The sequence below is a fragment of the Ranitomeya variabilis genome, chromosome 4, assembly GCF_051348905.1.
Source record: "Ranitomeya variabilis isolate aRanVar5 chromosome 4, aRanVar5.hap1, whole genome shotgun sequence".
Lineage (NCBI taxonomy): Eukaryota > Metazoa > Chordata > Amphibia > Anura > Dendrobatidae > Ranitomeya > Ranitomeya variabilis.
The window spans coordinates 759207878-759227362 of NC_135235.1; the positions used below are offsets into that span (position 1 = coordinate 759207878).

Below are 19485 nucleotides of genomic sequence, written 5' to 3' on the forward strand. Positions count from 1 at the left end.
CGGACTTCAGTAAACAAGGTAAAGAGACTGCAAACCTGTGTCCTCATTCTTTACTGCACCTTCCACCATGTTCCATCTACACACGGGGAGCCCTGGGGATATACTTCACCTGTGGGAAGTTATACCATCTAGCTGCCATAACATCACCCCAGAGGAACCCTTTAACGCAGAGTCGATCTCCACTGACCGAATACCACAGGTGGCTGTTATGATCCTAGTGGTAGAGGATCTCAGGAGTTCCAGCTAAGTCTGCAAACACAAAACCCAGCTCATAGGGAGGTGGTAACTTGGCTGACCGCATACCTGATCCTAACACACAACTAGAAGTAGCCGGGGAACGTACCTACGTTGATTTTAGACGTCTCGCGCCAGCCGGAGAACTAACTAACCCTTTCAGAGAAAATCAGACCTCACTTGCCTCAAGAGAAAAATACCCCAAAGTAGATACAAGCCCCCAACAAATAATAACGGTGAGGTAAGAAGAAAAGACAAACATAGAAATGAACTAGGTTCAGCAAAGAGAGGCCCACTAATATTAATAGCAGAAAATAGAAAGTGGACTTATGCGGTCAGCAAAAACCCTGCAAAAACATCCACGCTGAATATCCAAGAACCCCCGCACCGACTAACGGTGTGGGGGGAGAATATCAGCCCCCTTAGAGCTTCCAGCAAAATCAGGAATCACATTTTGAACAAGCTGGACAAAAATAAGAAAGCAGAACTTAGCTTATCTTGCAAAAATCAGATGGCCAGGAGTCAGGAGAAAACAGACTTGAACTGATTACAACGATGCCAGGCACCAGACTGAGTTTCCAGGAAGACTAAATAGGAACACCCATAGCCTAAGGAACCAGGTGAGTGCCAACCTGGGGAAAAAACAATACTAATGCCATACCACTAGTGACCACAAGAGGGAGCCCAGAAATGTAGTTCACAACAGTACCCCCCCTTAAGGAGGGGTCACCGAACCCTCACCGAGACCACCAGGGCGATCAGGATGAGCAGCGTGAAAGGCACGAACCAAATCGGCCGCATGAACATCAGAGGCGACCACCCAGGAATTATCCTCCTGACCATAGCCATTCCAATTGACCAGATACTGAAGCCTCCGTCTAGAGAGACGAGAATCCAAGATCTTCTCCACCACGTACTCCAACTCGCCCTCAACCAACACTGGAGCAGGAGGCTCAACAGCAGGAACCACAGGCACAACGTACCGCCGTAACAAAGACCTATGGAACACATTATGAATGGCAAACGACACCGGAAGATCCAAACGAAAAGACACCGGGTTAAGGACTTCCAAAATGTTATAAGGACCAATAAAGCGAGGCTTAAACTTAGGAGAGGAAACCTTCAGAGGGACAAACCGAGAAGACAACCAAACCAAATCCCCAACACGAAGTCGGGGACCCACACCGCGGCGGCGGTTGGCAAAACGCTGAGCCTTCTCTTGTGACAACTTAAAGTTGTCCACCACATGGTTCCAAATCCGCTGAAACCTATCCACCACGGAATCCACCCCAGGACAGTCAGAAGGCTCAACATGACCCGAGGAAAAACGAGGATGAAAACCAGAGTTGCAGAAAAAGGGCGAAACCAAGGTAGCAGAACTAGCCCGATTATTAAGGGCAAACTCAGCCAATGGCAAGAAGGTCACCCAATCATCCTGATCAGCAGAAACAAAACATCTTAAATAAGCCTCCAGCGTTTGATTAGTTAGCTCCGTTTGGCCATTAGTCTGAGGATGAAAGGCTGACGAAAACGACAAATCAATGCCCATCTTAGCACAAAAGGATTGCCAGAATCTGGACAGAAACTGGGATCCTCTGTCAGACACGATATTCTCAGGAATGCCGTAAAAACGAACCACATTCTGAAAGAACAAAGGAACCAAATCGGAAGAGGAAGGCAACTTAGGCAAGGGCACCAAATGGACCATCTTGGAAAAACGATCACACACCACCCAGATGACAGACATTCCTTGCTTGACACCGGAAGATCTGAAATGAAATCCATGGAAATGTGTGTCCAAGGCCTCTTCGGGACGGGCAAGGGCAAAAGCAACCCGCTGGCACGAGCACAAATCCCACAGGACTGCACAAAAGAATGCACATCCCGCAACAAGGAAGGCCACCAAAAGGACCTAGCCACCAAATCTCTGGTACCAAAAATCCCAGGATTCCCTGCCAACACCGATGAATGAACCTCGGAAATAACTCTGCTGGTCCATTTATCAGGAACAAACAGTCTATCGGGTGGGCAATGGTCAGGTCTATCAGCCTGAAATTTCTACAGCACACGTCGCAAATCTGGAGAAATGGCCGACAAGATTACTCCCTCTTTAAGAATACCAGCTGGCTCTGAGATTCCAGGAGAGTCAGGCACAAAGCTCCTAGAAAGAGCATCAGCCTTAACGTTCTTCGAACCAGGCAGGTACGAGACCACAAAGTCAAAACGGGAGAAAAACAACGACCAACGTGCCTGTCTAGGATTCAGGCGCTTAGCAGACTCGAGATACATCAGATTCTTGTGATCAGTCAAGACCACCACATGATGCTTAGCTCCCTCGAGCCAATGACGCCACTCCTCAAATGCCCACTTCATAGCCAACAACTCCCGATTACCAACATCATAGTTCCGCTCAGCAGGCGAAAATTTTCTAGAGAAAAAAGCACATGGTCTCATCACAGAGCAACCAGAGCCTTTCTGCGATAAAACAGCCCCTGCACCGATCTCAGAAGCATCTACTTCAACCTGAAAGGGAAGTGAGACATCAGGCTGGCACAAAACTGGCGCCGAAGTAAACCGGCGTTTCAACTCCCGAAAGGCCTCCACGGCCGCAGGAGACCAATTAGCAACATCAGAACCTTTCTTGGTCATATCCGTAAAAGGTTTAACAACGCTAGAAAAATTAGCAATAAAACGACGGTAAAAATTAGCAAAACCCAAGAACTTCTGAAGACTCTTAACAGACGTAGGCTGAGTCCAATCATGAATAGCTCGGACCTTGACTGGGTCCATCTCCACAGTAGAAGGGGAAAAAATGAAACCCAAAAAAGAAACCTCCTGTACTCCAAAGAGACACTTTGAGCCCTTCACAAACAAAGCATTATCACGTAAAACCTGAAACACCATCCTAACCTGCTTTACATGAGAATCCCAATCATCAGAAAAAAACAGAATATCATCCAGATAAATAATCATAAATTTATCCAGATACTTCCGGAAGATGTCATGCATAAAGGACTGAAATACTGAAGGAGCATTAGAGAGCCCAAAAGGCATCACCAAGTACTCAAAATGACCTTCGGGCGTATTAAACGCAGTTTTCCATTCATCTCCCTGCTTAATGCGCACAAGGTTGTACGCACCGCGAAGATCTATCTTGGTGAACCAACTGGCACCCTTAATCCGAGCAAACAAGTCAGACAATAGTGGCAAAGGATACTGAAATTTGACCGTGATTTTATTCAAAAGACGATAGTCTATACAAGGTCTCAAAGACCCGTCTTTCTTGGCCACAACAAAGAATCCCGCACCAAGAGGGGAAGAGGATGGGCGAATATGTCCCTTCTCCAAAGACTCCTTTATATAAGAACGCATCGCGGCATGCTCAGGTACAGATAAATTAAATAAACGTCCCTTAGGAAATTTACTACCAGGAATCAAATCTATAGCACAATCACAGTCCCTATGAGGAGGAAGGGCACTGGACCTGGACTCACTGAATACATCCTGATAGTCCGACAAAAACTCAGGGACTTCAGAAGGAGTAGAAGAAGCAATAGACACCAACGGGGAATCACAATGAATTCCCTGACAACCCCAACTTGACACAGACATAGCCTTCCAATCCAAAACTGGATTATGGGTCTGTAACCATGGCAGACCCAAAACGACCAAATCATGCATTTTATGCAGAACAAGAAAACGAATCACCTCCTGATGTGCAGGAGTCATGCACATGGTCACTTGCGTCCAATACTGTGGTTTATTCTCCGCCAATGGTGTAGCATCAATTCCTCTAAGAGGAATAGGATTTTCTAAAGGCTCCAGAACAAAACCACAGCGCTTGGCAAACGACAGGTCCATAAGACTCAGGGCAGCACCTGAATCCACAAATGCCATAACAGGATAGGAAGACAATGAGCAAATCAAAGTCACAGACAAAATAAATTTAGGCTGTAAAGTACCAATGGCGACAGGATTAACGACCTTATTTAGGCGTTTAGAGCATGCTGAGATAACATGTGTAGAATCACCACAGTAAAAACACAACCCATTCTGACGTCTATGATTTTGCCGTTTGGCTCTAGTCTGAATTCTATCACATTGCATAGAGTCAGGTGTCCGTTCAGACAACACCGCCAGAGGATTAGCAGATTTGCGCTCCCGCAAACGCCGATCAATCTGAATGGCCAGAGCCATAGAATCATTCAGACTTGTAGGAATAGGGAAACCCACCATCACATTCTTAATGGCTTCAGAAAGGCCATTTCTGAAATTTGCGGCCAGAGCACACTCATTCCATTGAGTAAGCACGGACCATTTCCGAAATTTTTGGCAATACACTTCAGCTTAATCCTGGCCCTGAGAGATAGCCAACAAAGCTTTTTCTGCCTGAATTTCAAGATTGGGCTCCTCATAAAGCAATCCGAGTGCCAGAAAAAACACATCAATATTTGCCAATGCCGGATCTCCTGGCGCCAATGACAAAGCCCAATCCTGAGGGTCACCACGCAAGAAGGAGATAACAATTTTAACTTGCTGAGCAGAGTCTCCAGACGAACGAGGTCTCAAAGATAGAAACAATTTACAATTATTCCAAAAATTCAAACATTTAGATCGATCTCCAGAGAACAGTTCAGGGATAGGTATCTTAGGCTCTGACATAGGACTACTAGTAACAAAATCCTGAATGCCCTGCACTCGTGCAGCAAGCTGATCCACACTAGTAATCAGAGTCTGAACATTCATGTCTGCAGCAGAGCTACAAGCCACTCAGAGAAAAAGGGGAAGAAGAAAAAAAAAAACAACAACTCAGAACTTCTTTTCTTTTAATCCCGCTTCTGCAATGCATTAAATGTTCTCTTTATGGCCTGGCATACTGTTATGATCCTAGTGGTAGAGGATCTCAGGAGTTCCAGCTAAGTCTGCAAACACAAAAACCAGCTCATAGGGAGGTGGTAACTTGGCTGACCGCATACCTGATCCTAACACACAACTAGAAGTAGCCGGGGAATGTACCTACATTGATTCTAGACGTCTCGCGCCAGCCGGAGAACTAACTAACCCTTTCAGAGAAAATCAGACCTCACTTGCCTCAAGAGAAAAATACCCCAAAGTAGATACAAGCCCCCAACAAATAATAACGGTGAGGTAAGAAGAAAAGACAAACATAGAAATGAACTAGGTTCAGCAAAGAGAGGCCCACTAATATTAATAGCAGAAAATAGAAAGTGGACTTATGCGGTCAGCAAAAACCCTGCAAAAACATCCACGCTGAATATCCAAGAACCCCCGCACCGACTAACGGTGTGGGGGGAGAATATCAGCCCCCTTAGAGCTTCCAGCAAAATCAGGAATCACATTTTGAACAAGCTGGACAAAAATAAGAACAATGCGAATAAACAAAAATAAGAAAGCAGAACTTAGCTTATCTTGCAAAAATCAGATGGCCAGGAGTCAGGAGAAAACAGACTTGAACTGATTACAACGATGCCAGGCACCAGACTGAGTTTCCAGGAAGACTAAATAGGAACACCCATAGCCTAACGAACCAGGTGAGTGCCAACCTGGGGAAAAAACAATACTAATGCCATACCACTAGTGACCACAAGAGGGAGCCCAGAAATGTAGTTCACAACAGGTGGCATCACGAATATAAACTTCATTCCCAATTACATGGGCGCCGTGTGCCACAGACCGGGTCGCCACCGTGACATCCCCCTGTGAACTCAGGACCCGGTACCGAGTACCCCACGGCCCAGGCGGGGTGACTCAAAAACGTTACAGAGATTTCTTGTAGTCGAGATACTTAGGAACAAACAAGCGAAAAATAGGACTTTCTCATGAACTTTGACATATCGTGCTTTGTTTGGCTTTTTTTTTTTTTAAATACTGCATATAAAACGTTCCAAGCTTGACATGTTCATTCGCTACCAGGTTTTGTCCTGAGGAAGAGGTCCTGCGTGACTTTGAAACGCGTTGAGTTTGAAAACCTATGTGAATAAACGTTTTTAAGGAAATCTCCATATCTGATAGTCTTCATCAGCAGTGCAGGTACAGACACATTATACCCGGATCAGCTATTCTGCTCGGTCTTTGGCCCCGTGTCCGGCAGCAGCTGATTTATGCATTGAACATGTTGCTGAGGTGCTGCTCTATCAGGTGAGTGTAATACTCCTCTATTCTCATTACATCTTGTTATCAGATAAGACCCTATTTTTCGCCTGTTTGTTCCTCAGTATCTCGACTACAAGAAATCTCTGTAACGCTTTCAGGTTCCTTGGTTAGAAGCCATCAAGGACTGCTTGGACCTTAACGGGGTCCATCTGAAAGCCCAATGCAGAAGCCAAATGTCCTGAGAACTGGACCTGCTGTACCACAAATTGCCATTTCTCCAGGTTAGCAAATAAATAGTTGTCACGTAGAACCTGGGGAACCTGTCTGACATGCTCACCATGCTCCTCCAGAGTACGTGAGGAACTCAATATATCATCCAGGAAAATTACCAAAAATCTACCAATCAGGGAGAAAAATATAATTAATGACATTTTCACAGACTGCCGGAGCATTGGTTACCCCGAATGGCAGCATCAAATGTTCAATCTGCCCCTCAGGTGTATTGTGTGCGGTCTTCCATCCGTCACCATGGCGATACGTATAAGGTTATATGCCCCTCTCACGTTAAGTCTGTAAAACCATTTATCTCCAGGTAACTGGCTAAACAGGTCAGGTGTAAGGGGTAAAGGACAGGGAAGGTGAGCTGTGATTTTATTACTCTCTCTGAGGTCCAAGCATGGACGCCGCCCTCCATCCTATTACCAAACCCCACAGCGACTGGAGAGGTGCATGGCCGTATATGACCCTTAGCCGGACACTGGAAGGGGGTAAATAAGCGAGATTTCGGCATTTTAGCTCCCGGTGTGGAGGCGATAGCACAATCATATGCTGCCATATACTAGACGTCCGGTAACCGGTGATAATCCCCTCATGTGTGGGGTCTATTTGTCTCCAGAGAAATCACATGTTACATTCCACACAGAACATTGTGTAGAAAAGGCGGCGCGAGGTGATTGTGCCAGTAGTGAGGGCGAATAATGGCGGGAATGTCACTGACTGAGGAGAAGTCTCCATGTAGCGTCTTCACTGCGTATCACGTGACCCCTGACTCCTCCCCCTGTGACCTCATCACAGGTCCTGTGCGCACAGAGCAGCCATATCTGTGGAGTGCGGCTCTGCAGGTGGAGGTATGTGGAGATTCCCCAGTACTGAGCGCAGCCGGGGACATTAACCCCTTCTGCACGGAGGAGACTCTTTTGGGGTTGTTGTTGCCCCTTTATAAGAACCATAACGTTGTTGTTCTGTTTCCTGTAATAGATACATACGAGCCACCTATGGAGGACAGGAAGTGAGGGAGCGGAGTGTTCTCCTAGTACAGGGCCCCTTTCTTGGCCCCACACAGTGTAATGCCCTCATTATGCCCTGTAAGCAGGTTCTGCCCCACACCCAGCTGCCTCGGGCACTTTACCAGGAGCTGGTACCTCAGATTCTTCCCCGCACCCCTTTCCTTTGTTGGCGCCAAATCTGTTCTGCCTTTGGGGCTCCGGCCTTTATAATATCAGTAACTGCGCCATCAGTGTCTCCTGACCAGGTGCACCCTCTAGACTCTTCCCTCCGGAAACCCTCCCTCTTCCCATTGATGTCACATGGTCCCGTCTGGGCGGCAGATAGCAGTCTGTACAAATGCAGCACAGCCCTGAGGAGGCTTTTTTATGACTCTCCTTATTACACCCCTTATGTAATATATATGATGGCGCACACACAGTATAATGTTCCTACAGTACTGGCATCTCTTGTAAAAAGGGATTTTCACACTACCGCCATACCCCCACACACAGTATAATGTTCTCATAGTACCGCCATACCCTCACACACAGTATAATGTTCTCATAGTACCGCCATACCCCCACACACAGTATAATGTTCTCATAGTACCGCCATACCCCCACACACAGTATAATGTTCTCATAGTACCGCCATACCCCCACACACAGTATAATGTTCTCATAGTACCTCCATCCCACCACACTCAGTATAATGTTCTCATGTTACCGCCATACCCCCCACACAGTATAATGTTCTCATAGTACCGCCATACCCCCACACAGAGTATAATGTTCTCATAGTACCGCCATACCCCCCACAGTATAATGTTCCTACAGTACCTCCATCTCGCCACACTCAGTATAATGTTCTCATGTTACCGCCATACCCCCCACACAGTATAATGTTCTCATAGTACCGCCATACCCCCACACAGTATAATGTTCTCATAGTACCGCCATACCCCCACACAGTATACTGTTCTCATAGTACTGCTATACCCCCACACACAGTATAATCTCATAGTACCGCCATACCCCCACACAGTATAATGTTCTCACAGTACCGCTATACCCCCACACACAGTATAATGTTCTCACAGTACTGCCATACCCCCGCACACAGTATAATGTTCTCACAGTACCGCCATACCCCCGCACACAGTATAATGTTCTCACAGTACCGCCATACCCCCACACACAGTATAATGTTCTCACAGTACCGCCATACCCCCGCACACAGTATAATGTTCTCATAGTACCGCCATACCCCCACACAGTATAATGTTCTCATAGTACCGCCATACCCCCACACACAGTATAATGTTCTCATAGTACCGCCATACCCCCACACACAGTATAATGTTCTCATAGTACCGCCATACCCCCACACACAGTATAATGTTCTCATAGTACCGCTATACCCCCACACACTGTATAAAGTTCCCACAGTACCATCATCCCACCACACACAGTATTTTGTTCCCACAATAGTGGCTTCCAACAGACACAGGATTATGTTTCCACAGGACTGGCATCCCCCTCACACACAGTGTGTCCCCACAGTACTGCCATCCCCCCACTTTCTAATGTTCCCACAGTACTGCCCCCTACATGCACAATATGGAACCAGCCACCTCACTGACTACCTCCGACCACCGACAGTTAATAATAATAATCTTTATTTTTATATAGCGCTAACATATTCCGCAGCGCTTTACAGGTTGCACACATTATCGTCGCTGTCCCCGATGGGGCTAACAATCTAAATTCCCTATCAGTATGTCTTTAGAATGTGGGAGGAAACCGGAGTACCCGGAGGAAACCCACGCAAACACTGAGAGAACATACAAACTCTTTGCAGATGTTGTCCTTGGTGGGGTTTGAACCCAGGACTCCAGCGCTGCAAGGCTGCTGTGCTAACCACTGCGCCAGTTAATTAATAAATACTCACTTAGCCTTCTTCTTGGTGCAAATACTAATGAATAGGCTTGAGCGACTTTTACTTTTTTGGGGTCGAGTCGGGTTTTGCGAAACCCGACTTTGTCAAAAGTCGAGTCGAGTGAAATCGGCCGATCTTCTTGAAAAGTCGGGGTCGGGGATCGGCCGAAACACGAAACCCAATGCAAGTCAATGGGGAAGCATAGTCGGCAGTGAGTGGAGGCCAGGAAAACACCTACAGTGCCCATTTTAAAGCCAAAAACATCAATTCTTGTTGCTTAAGCTTGTCAATCTTAATTTACCTTATAATAATAGGTAGCCATTGAAAATTTGGGGGTCATTTGGCTAAAGTTGGGGGGGGTAGGGCTGGTTTCAAGTTTTTAGTGGGCCCAGGAAACGTGGACTACGTCACGGCGGTGGAGCAGTTAGAGGTAAGTATTGCAACGTTGCAAGTACTGTGATCCTGAGCAAGCAGGGGGTCCCACTCATTCGCATTGGCACTGGCACAGGGCCCCTCACAGTACGGCGGTGTGTTTGCACGGCGGGGGCGCCTCCCACCGGCAGTGACACTTTTGCGTACTATGAGAGGCCCTGTGCCAGTGACGTCGCCAACGAGTGGGCCCCCCCCCCTGATGAAGGAACCTGCACTTTCACCTGCACCTTCCTCTTTGTCCTCGTGTAAGGTGGTATAGTATGCGGGAAGAGGAACCTGACTTTCAGCAGGGTCAGATTCTGGCTGTGTAGAGTGCAAGGGGAATGTAGTGGTCTGGGTCAATGTACCAGCGGGCTCATCTAGCAGTGGCTGGGCAATGGGCAGGATGAGGAGGAAACACAGATCTAGGCCCAAATAATAAAGTGGCCTAAATGCAGTTCAAAATTGGTAACAGGACTAACCAGACGGCATTGCTTTGTTCAGTGGAGGACAACTGTAATGAGAGGCTGACACAGTGAGTAGGGCCAAATAAGTAACTAGGCTAAATGCAGTTCTAAATTGGTAACAGTAGGAAACAGGCGGCACTGCTTTGTTCAGTGGAGGAGAACACCAAGCAGCGGCAGTCACCGTTACCAGGCCCCAACCAAACTAGTAGGGCAACTGCAGTGTTACATTTAAAAATACTTAATGAGAGCCTGAAGGTTGAAGCTCAGACAAGGAAACCTGGAGGAGAACACCAAGGAGGAGGAGAACACCAAGGAGCGGCAGACACCGTTACTAGGCCTCAACCCAAGTAGTAGGGCAACTGCAGTGTTACATTTAAAAATACTTAATGAGAGCCTGAAGGTTGAAGCTCAGACAAGGAAACCTGGAGGAGAACACCAAGGAGGAGGAGAACACCACGGAGGAGGAGAACACCAAGGAGCATCAGACACCGTTACTAGGCCCCAACCCAAGTAGTAGGGCAACTGCAGTGTTACATTTAAAAATACTTAATGAGAGCCTGAAGGTTGAAGCTCAGCTTTTTCAGTGGAGGACAGCGCGATTTAGTGGCGCAGACAGACAAAGGTAGTATGTGTTAACTAAAAAAGTTGGCTCTATGCAGTTTTAAATTGGTTACAGGGGTACACAGACAACATTGGTGTGGTCAGCGGAGGACAATTGGAAGGAGGGACCGCAGACAGACTTCCTAGGCCTAAAATAATAAAATAGGCTATATGCAGCTTCCATGATGTGGCAGGGGTACACAGGCAGCATTGGTGTGGTCAGTGGAGGACAATTGGAAGGAGGGACCGCAGACAGACATCCTAGGCCTAAAATAATAAAATAGGCTCTATGCAGCATAAATTTGGCAACAGGGGTACACAGGCAGCATTGGTGTGGTCAGCGGAGGACAATTGGAAGGAGCGTCTGACACAGTAAAGGCCCCGTCTCACATAGCGAGATCGCTAGCTAAGAGATAAGTACTCCCAAAAACAAAATAGATGTTAATGTTTCCCAAAAAAACAAACCCCCCCCCCCCCAAAAAAAAAAAAGGGTGGCATACTTAGGTACAGGGGTGTGCTCCTATGCTGACTTTCAGACATTGTAATTTGGCGCAAAGTATTTACTGCTGTAAATGTAGGACAGGGCCCCTGACTATTTAAACTAGCATCATACATGTCAACAAATTGTTATTGTCTGTGCCAGCCATTGAAGGATTTCAGCGCATAGACTTAACAGTGGTGGAGCAGCGAGAGATAATTTTGCAAGTGCTAGAGCACAGTTTGACCTGGGTGTTGTGAATTCTGTTTGTGGGCTCCCTCTGGTGGCTACTGGTGGTACTGGCTGACTTCTGTCTTTTATCTCCAGTGCACCTGTTCCCATCAGGAAATGGGAGTTTTCTTTATAGTCTGGCTTCTCAGTCATTTACTTGCCGGCTATCAATGTTACCAGAGCTCCTCTGTTACTTGCTACCTGCTCCTAGGTCTGCTGATTCAGATAAGTTGGATCATCTGTACCTTTTGTGAATTTTTGTCCAGCGTGCTTTTATTTGAATCTTGCTGCTGGAAGCTCTAGTGAACTGAAATGACCACTCCGGTGTCATGAGTTGATACCGGAGTAAAAGTTATTTCAGGATGGTATTTTGTAGGGTTTTGAGTTGACCGCGAAGTCCACTTTTGTATTTTCTGCTTTCTAGTTAGTGGGCTTCTCTTTGCTGAACCTGTATTCATACTACGTATGTGTTTTCTTCTTATCTAACCGTCATTATATGTTGGGGGCTACTATCACTTTGGGGTTTTCTCTGGAGGCAAGCCAGGTCTGTGTTTCCTCTATTAGGGGTAGCTAGATCTCCGGCTGGTGCGAGACGTCTAGGGATAAAACGCAGGCACGTTCCCCGGGTATTGGTAGTTGCGTGTGAGGTTCAGCATCGCGGTCAGCTTAGATTCCATCTTCCTAGAGCTAGTCCTGTTTTTGCTTATGTCCCTGCCATTGGGAACCATGACAGTATAGCCGGCCTAACTGTGTTAAAAGTATTGGCTGAAGAAGGAGAGAAAAGAAGTTTCTGATACCTTTTTTTTTTTTTTTACTCTGAAGTCTGTCTAGCCATAATTGCAGTCTGCTGCTTTTCCCTCCTCTTAATCCCTGAATGGTTCAGATCTCAGCTGCTGAGAAATGGATATCCAGAGTTTAGCTTCAAATCTGAATAATCTTGCTTCTAAGGTTCAAAATATACAAGATTTTGTTATACATGCTCCTATGTCTGAACCTAAAATTCCTATACCAGAGTTTTTTTCTGGAGATAGATCTCGTTTTTCGAATTTTAAGCACAATTGTAAATTGTATCTTTCTCTGAGATCTCACTCCGCTGGAAACCCCGCTCAGCAGGTTAAGATTGTTATTTCCTTGCTGCGGGGTGACCCCCAGAATTGGGCATTTACATTGGCGCCAGGGGATCCTGCGCTGCTCAATGTGGATGCGTTTTTTCTGGCGCTGGGGTTGCTCTATGAGGAACCTAATTTGGAGATTCAGGCTGAAAAAGCCTTGATAGCCCTCTCTCAAGGGCATGATGAATCTGAAATATATTGTCAAAAATTTCGAAAATGGTCTGTGCTTACTCAGTGGAATGAGTGCGCCCTGGCGGCGAATTTCAGAGAGGGCCTCTCTGACGCCGTTAAAGATGTCATGGTGGGGTTTCCTACGCCCACAGGTCTGAATGAGTCCATGACAATGGCTATTCAGATTGACCGGCGTTTACGGGAGCGCAAACCTGTGCACCATTTGGCGGTGTCTTCTGAGCAGGCACCGGAGAATATGCAATGTGATAGAATTCTGTCCAGAAGTGAGCGGCAGAATTATAGGCGTAGAAATGGGTTGTGCTTCTATTGTGGCGATTCTGCTCATGTTATATCAGCAAGCTCTAAATGCACAAAAAAGGTTGATAAGTCTTTTGCAGTTAGCACTTTGCAGTCTAAGTTTATTTTGTCTGAGACTTTGATTTGTTCGTTATCATCTATTACCGTGAATGCCTATGTGGACTCTGGCGCCGCCCTGAGTCTTATGGATTGGTCCTTTGCCAGGCGCTGTGGGTTTAGTCTAGAGTCTCTGGAAGTCCCCATTCCTTTGAAGGGTCTTGATTCCACACCATTGGCTAGGAATAAACCTCAATACTGGACACAAGTGACTATGTGTATGACTCCAGACCATCAGGAGGTGATTCGATTCCTTGTGTTGCATAACTTGCATGATGTTTTAGTGCTTGGATTGCCATGGTTACAAACTCATAACCCAGTTCTTGACTGGAAAACAATGTCCGTATTAAGCTGGGGATGTCAGGGGGCTCATGGGGAAGTACCTTTGGTTTCCATTGCTTCATCTACTCCCTCTGAGGTTCCGGCATTTTTGTCTGACTACTGTGATGTTTTTGAGGAGCCTACGGGTATCCTTAAGGATGGGGTGATATTGTCTGCTGTCTCTCCAGACTTGCGACGTGCTTTGCAGGAGTTTCAGGCGGATAGGCCTGATCGTTGTCCGCCTGGGAGACTGTTTGTTCCTGATGAGTGGACCAGTAGAGTCATCTTGGAAGTTCATTCTTCTGCGTTGGCAGGCCACCCTGGAATCTTTGGTACCAGAGATTTGGTGGCCAGGTCCTTCTGGTGGCCTTCCCTGTCTCGGGATGTGCGTACTTTTGTACAGTCTTGTGATGTTTGTGCTCGGGCCAAGCCTTGTTGTTCTCGGGCTAGTGGATTGTTGTTGCCCTTGCCTATTCCGAAGAGGCCTTGGACACACATCTCTATGGACTTTATTTCGGATCTCCCGGTTTCTCAGAAAATGTCCGTCATCTGGGTGGTGTGTGACCGTTTTTCTAAAATGGTTCATTTGGTACCCTTGCCCAAGTTGCCTTCTTCATCTGAGTTGGTCCCTCTATTTTTTCAGAACGTGGTTCGGTTACATGGTATTCCGGAAAACATCGTTTCTGACAGGGGATCCCAATTTGTGTCTAGATTTTGGCGGGCGTTCTGTGCCAGGATGGGCATTGATTTGTCTTTTTCGTCTGCATTCCACCCTCAGACGAATGGCCAGACAGAGCGAACTAATCAGACCTTGGAGACTTATTTGAGGTGTTTTGTGTCTGCTGATCAGGATGACTGGGTCGCCTTTTTGCCGTTGGCAGAGTTTGCCCTTAATAATCGGGCTAGTTCTGCCACTCTGGTTTCTCCTTTCTTTTGCAATTCGGGGTTTCACCCTCGTTTTTCATCTGGCCAGGTGGAATCTTCGGATTGCCCTGGAGTGGACACGATGGTGGATAGACTGCACCGGATTTGGAGTCATGTGGTGGACAACTTGAAGTTGTCCCAGGAGAAGACTCAGCAGTTTGCTAATCGTCATCGTCGTGTTGGTCATCGTCTTTGTGTTGGGGACTTGGTGTGGTTATCTTCTCGTTTTGTTCCTATGAAGGTCTCTTCTCCTAAGTTTAAACCTCGGTTCATAGGTCCTTATAAGATTTTGGAGATTCTTAATCCTGTATCATTTCGTTTGGACCTACCAGCATCTTTCACTATTCATAATGTCTTCCATCGGTCGTTGTTGCGGAGGTACGAGGTGCCGGTTGTTCCTTCTGCTGAGCCTCCTGCTCCTGTGCTGGTGCAGGGTGAATTGGAGTATGTTGTGGAGAAGATTTTGGACTCTCGCGTTTCCAGACGGAGACTTCAATATTTGGTTAAATGGAAGGGATACGGTCAGGAAGATAATTCTTGGGTGACTGCCTCTGATGTTCATGCCTCTGATTTGGTTCGCGCCTTTCATAGGGCTCATCCAGATCGCCCTGGTGGTTCTCATGAGGGTTCGGTGCCCCCTCCTCAAGAGGGGGTACTGTTGTGAATTCTGTTTGTGGGCTCTCTCTGGTGGCTACTGGTGGTACTGGCTGACTTCTGTCTTTTATCTCCAGTGCACCTGTTCCCATCAGGAAATGGGAGTTTTCTTTATAGTCTGGCTTCTCAGTCATTTACTTGCCGGCTATCAATGTTACCAGAGCTCCTCTGTTACTTGCTACCTGCTCCTAGGTCTGCTGATTCAGATAAGTTGGATCATCTGTACCTTTTGTGAATTTTTGTCCAGCATGCTTTTATTTGAATCTTGCTGCTGGAAGCTCTAGTGAACTGAAATGACCACTCCGGTGTCATGAGTTGATACCGGAGTTAAAGTTATTTCAGGATGGTATTTTGTAGGGTTTTGAGTTGACCGCGAAGTCCACTTTTGTATTTTCTGCTTTCTAGTTAGTGGGCTTCTCTTTGCTGAACCTGTATTCATACTACGTATGTGTTTTCTTCTTATCTAACCGTCATTATATGTTGGGGGCTACTATCACTTTGGGGTTTTCTCTGGAGGCAAGCCAGGTCTGTGTTTCCTCTATTAGGGGTAGCTAGATCTCCGGCTGGTGCGAGACGTCTAGGGATAAAACGCAGGCACGTTCCCCGGCTATTGGTAGTTGCGTGTGAGGTTCAGCATCGCGGTCAGCTTAGATTCCATCTTCCTAGAGCTAGTCCTGTTTTTGCTTATGTCCCTGCCATTGGGAACCATGACACCTGGGTGGGGGAAACTCTCTGCTTGACGGCGGTACAAGCCCAGGGCCCCTCATGTTACAACGGTGTGTCTGACGTTGAGTGCGCTGTTATGATCCGGTGACCTAGGAGCTGCATGGAACTTTCTCAGGAGAAGTGGAATCTGTACTGACCGCAAACCCTGAACTTAACACCGCATCGAGAAGTAGCCGTGGAGTGTACCTAACCAACCTAGACACCTCGACACAGCCGGAGAACTACATACCCCTATAGATGGAAATGGGAAAACTAACTTGCCTCAGAGCAGACCCCCAAAGGATAGGCAGCCCCTCACAAATATTGACTGTGAATAGGAGAGAAAAGACACACAGGCAGAAAACAGATCTCAGCAAAAGAGGCCACTCTAACTAAACAGGGAAAGATAGAACAGAATGCTAAGCGGTCAGTATTAAAACACTTCAAAAATACCCACAGCAGAAAATACAAAAGGTTCCACAAACTAACTAAAGTCATGGAATGTACATCCGCATCTCCTGAGAATCCACCAAGACTGTGGAAACACTAACACAATCAAAGCTGGACAAAAAAAACACTGGATAGCACAGAATCATTAAGCACACAGCATGTGTGCAGAAAAGAAACCAAACACTTATCTTGCAGATTTAGCAGGAAGGCAGAAAGAACCAGGCATGGAAAAACCTCCAAAAACAATGGACAACTGGCATGGACTAATGAATCCTGCAAACCTAAATACTCCAGTCAGGACTGCAATCAGTAGATTCACCTGACCAAGGCTGCAAACCAGGAACCACTGCATTACCATCTACAACCACCGGAGGGAGCCAAAAAGCAGAATTCACAACAGTACCCCCCCTTGAGGAGGGGTCATCGAACCCTCACCAGGGCCCCCAGGCCGATCAGGACGAGCCAGATGAAAAGCATGAACCAAATCAGCAGCATGGACATCGGAGGCAAAAACCCAAGAATTATCCTCCTGGCCATAACCCTTCCATTTGACAAGATACTGAAGCCTCCGCCTCGAAAAACGAGAATCCAAAATCTTCTCAACCACATACTCCAACTCCCCATCAACCAACACAGGGGCCGGAGGATCAACAGAGGGAACAACAGGTACCACATATTTCCGCAATAAAGATCTATGGAAGACATTGTGGATAGAAAAAGAGGCAGGAAGCGCCAAACGAAAAGACACCGGATTAATAATCTCAGAAATCCTATAAGGACCAATAAACCGAGGTTTATACTTAGGAGAAGAAACCTTCATAGGAACATGACGGGAAGACAGCCAGACCAGATCCCCAACACGAAGCCGGGAACCAACACCCCGACGACGGTTAGCAAAACGTTGAGCCTTCTCCTGAGACAACACCAAATTGTCTACCACATGAGTCCAAATCTGCTGCAACCTGTCAACCACAGAATACACACCAGGACAGTCAGAAGGCTCAACCTGCCCAGAAGAAAAACGAGGATGAAAACCAAAATTACAAAAAAAAGGCGAAACCAAAGTAGCCGAACTAGCCCGATTATTAAGGGCATACTCGGCCAAAGGCAAAAATGTTACCCAATCATCCTGATCAGCAGACACAAAGCATCTCAAATAAGTCTCCAAGGTCTGATTAGTTCGCTCGGTCTGGCCATTGGTCTGAGGATGAAATGCAGAGGAAAAAGATAAATCAATGCCCAGCCTAGCACAAAAGGCCCGCCAAAACCTAGAAACAAACTGGGAACCCCTGTCAGACACAATATTCTCCGGAATACCATGCAAACGAACCACATGCTGAAAAAACAACAAAACCAAATCTGAGGAGGAAGGCAATTTAGTCAAAGGCACCAAATGAACCATCTTAGAGAACCAATCACAAACAACCCAGATAACCGACATCTTCTGGGAAACGGGAAGATCAGAAATAAAATCCATAGAAATATGCGTCCAAGGCCTCTCAGGGACCAGCAAAGGCAAAAGCAACCCATTAGCACGGGAACAACAAGGCTTGGCCCCGAGCACAAGTCCCACAGGACTGCACAAAGGAACGCACATCACGCGACAAAGAAGGCCACCAAAAGGACCTACCAGCCAAGTCTCTGGTACCAAAAATACCAGGATGACCAGCCAACACAGAACAATGAACCTCAGAAATCACTCTACTAGTCCATCTGTCAGGAACAAACAATTTCCTCACTGGACAGCGATCAGGTCTGTCAGCCTGAAATTCCTGAAGAACCCGTCGTAAATTAGAGGAAATAGCAGAACGAACAACCCCCTCTTTCAGAATGCCAACCGGTTCAAGGACCTCAGGAGAATCAGGCAAAAAACTCCTAGAAAGGGCATCAGCCTTAACATTCTTAGAACCCGGAAGATACGAGACCACAAAATCAAAACGGGAAAAAAACAAAGACCATCGAGCCTGTCTAGGATTCAGCTGCTTGGCAGACTCGAGGTAAATCAGATTCTTATGAACAGTCAGAACCACAAAACGGTGCTTAGCTCCCTCAAGCCAATGTCGCCACTCATCAAACGCCCACTTCATAGCCAACAACTCACGATTGCCGACATCATAATTGCGTTCAGCAGGCGAAAATTTATGGGAAAAGAAGGCGCATGGTTTCATCAGAGAACCACTAGGATCCCTCTGAGACAAAACGGCCCCTGCGCCAATCTCAGAAGCGTCAACCTCAACCTGAAACGGAAGAGATACATCTGGTTGACGCAACACAGGAGCAGAAGTAAATCGACGCTTAAGCTCTTGAAAGGCAGATACCGCCGCAGAGGACCAATTTGCCACATCAGCGCCTTTCTTCATCAAATCGGTCAAGGGTTTAACCACGCTGGAAAAGTTAGCAATGTAACGGCGATAAAAATTTGCAAAACCCAAAAATTTCTTAAGGCTCTTTACGGACGTAGGTTGAATCCAATCATGAATGGCCTGAACCTTAACTGGATCCATCTCAATAGATGAAGGAGAAAAAATAAAACCCAAAAAAGAAACCTTCTGCACCCCAAAGAGACACTTAGACCCCTTCACAAACAAAGCATTGTCACGAAGGACCTGGAACACCAACCTGACCTGCTGCACATGAGATTCCCAATCATCAGAAAAAAATCAAAATATCGTCCAGATATACAATCAAGAATTTATCAATATAATTCCGGAAGATATCATGCATGAAAGATTGAAAAACAGATGGAGCATTAGAGAGCCCGAACAGCATCACAAGGTATTCAAAATGGCTTTCGGGCGTATTGAATGCAGTTTTCCATTCATCACCCTGCTTAATACGAACAAGATTATATGCCCCCCGAAGGTCAATCATTGTAAACCAACTAGCCCCCTTAATCCTAGCAAACAAATCGGAAAACAAGGGTAAAGGGTATTGAAACTTGACAGTGATCTTATTCAGGAGGCGATAATCAATACAGGGTCTCAAGAAGCCATCC

At 46.5% G+C, this 19485-nt stretch overlaps 1 protein-coding gene across 1 annotated transcript in view; it reads left to right on the forward strand.

Moving 5' to 3' along the window:
- The first annotated feature begins 7450 nt into the window (after positions 1–7450).
- The window catches only part of LOC143766856 (uncharacterized), a 112614-nt gene continuing 100579 nt past the window's right edge, over positions 7451–19485 (forward strand). The window contains exon 1 of the mRNA XM_077254843.1: positions 7451–7475. The gene's annotated coding sequence lies outside the window, so the exon portion shown is untranslated. The remainder of the gene's footprint in view (positions 7476–19485) is intronic.